The sequence below is a fragment of the Octodon degus genome, unplaced genomic scaffold, assembly GCF_000260255.1.
Source record: "Octodon degus isolate 3935 unplaced genomic scaffold, OctDeg1.0 scaffold00183, whole genome shotgun sequence".
NCBI classification, from domain to species: Eukaryota; Metazoa; Chordata; class Mammalia; order Rodentia; family Octodontidae; genus Octodon; species Octodon degus.
The window spans coordinates 3,804,284-3,806,429 of record NW_004524759.1 but is presented as its reverse complement, the minus strand read 5'-3'; positions in this window follow the sequence as shown (position 1 = coordinate 3,806,429).

Genomic DNA, 2,146 nt, shown 5'->3' with positions numbered 1-2,146 from the left:
GGCTCCCTTTGGTGTCTTTTTTTTTTTTTTTTTTGCAGAACCAGGGATCGAACTCAGGCCCTTGCGCTTGCCAGAGAAGCGCTTATCCCACTGAGCCATCTCCCCAGCCCCTCCAAATTTTCTGATCAAGGAGATTATGGGGCCACAGAACAACATGATCCATGATGTAGAGTGTGCCTAAGGAGAGTAACATGGAGAGAAAACATTTTCTCAGGCTTTCACAGAGAGAAAATTGGTCAAGCAATGGCTGTGACTCATCCACATGGCTGACACTGACAAAGGATCTACAAACTGTGGTACAGGGTTTCAGGGTAAATCCTGAGGGGATTTGACTGACCTTGTCAAATACAAAAATTACATTTCATGTTATATAGGTCTTGCTTTGGTCTTAACCATCCAGCAGAAAAGTATAAAAATGAGGTGTATAAAGTAAAGCCATATTAATATGTTGAGCTGTGAAAGGCTCAAGTCAACAACTTCTGTGGTTAACCTACTACTATTGTGGACTGCTGGTCTGTGTTGGATTGTTTTGCTGAATTCATGCACCTATAGTATTTAGATGCCAATGGAATACCCATCTCAGACAGGACTAAACAGAAAAAGGGGGGATACAAAGGAAGGACCATTTTGTATTTGTATATACAGAATAGTTAGGATAGATAGACAGCTACTTTCTCTTAATTCAATGAAAAGAAAGATTTGTACTAATAGTGTATGGACAGGATATCCAGTTGTCTTCTTATACTATGGATAACCACTAAGAAGATAACAATGTACAATGCATTAATTATTGAAACTGTCCTATGAATCAGTTTTGAAACCGTCTCATTGCTATTTGTTTCTCAATAAAATAAAATAAACTTTTCAGATTTTAAAATCATTTCATTTTGATGTTTATTCCTGATTTTTACAGTACATCTAACTAAAGGCAGTCAGTAGTACCCATGCCACACCCTGCAGAGTTGCCTTGAAATTTTCTCTACCAAATTAATTAGTCTGCTGCTCTTAATCTCATTCTCAGGCTCAGGAAATGGGGAAAATGTAGACAAATTTTTTTTTTTTTTTTTTTTTTTTTCAGGTACCGGGGATTGAACTATTTTCTGTCAGTTTTAATCTTGCGAATTTCAAATACTATTTTTTTTTTTTTTTTTTTTTTTTGCCACACATAGCCTTCAGTCACACTGCCAGTGGAATCCTTGTTCCCAATTAAAACCTCTTAACCTTGTCTTTACTATCTGCATTTCTATGAACATTCTTATCTTCTGAGCTTTGACCAGAACCTCCCATCAAGGTCAGGACTTCCCTAGCCAACATCACCAAACCTTTCCTAACTTGTCCCAGTAGTTAGTTCCAAAGGCTTCTAAATGACATGGTCAGGTGCACTCATAGCAACAACCCCTCTTCTCTGGTACAGAATCTGCCTTAATCATTTTCCTCATCTCATCACTAAGATGCAACACTCACAACTTAAATGAGGACAGGTTTATTTTGCCTCATAGTTTCAGTCCAAGGTAGGCTGTCTCCAAGGCAGAAAGACCATGGCAGAGTGGCATGGAAGACAAAAAGCTGTTCATGGCATGGTGGCTAGGAAGGAGAGTGAGACAGAGACTGAGAGCAGAGAGGAGCGGGGAGGAGGAAGGGATGGAGGGTGAGAGTAAGCCAAGGATAGAGATAAGCGCTTCCAAGTCACACCCCAGTCCTGCCTCTTCCAACCGTACCCCACCTTCTGACAGTACATTTAGCTCTGAACTCAGCAGTGGAATATAATACCTCCAATGATCCAGTGATCTTCCAAAACCTAACCTCTGAACATGCAAGACTTTTGGGGAACGTTGTAGACCCAAGCCTTAACAGTAAGTCATGGTTGTCTAGTTCCATGGTGGGTCACCTTCCAAAAGCCCCACCTCTGAACACGAGACTTTGGGGGACATTTAGCTCCAAACCATAACAGAATACATAGACTTTAGGAATATGGTCTTTGAAAATACAAGAGGAGATAGGATAACAGGAATATGTACAAATGTAGGTTTTGGGAGCATGGACAAGTGTGGGCTTTGGGTGTGTAGTTTTTTTTTTTTTTTTTTTTTTTTTTTTATTTGTTTTTTTCTACTTGCTATCTCTAATGTTCTTGCTTTTGTTCTCCTTA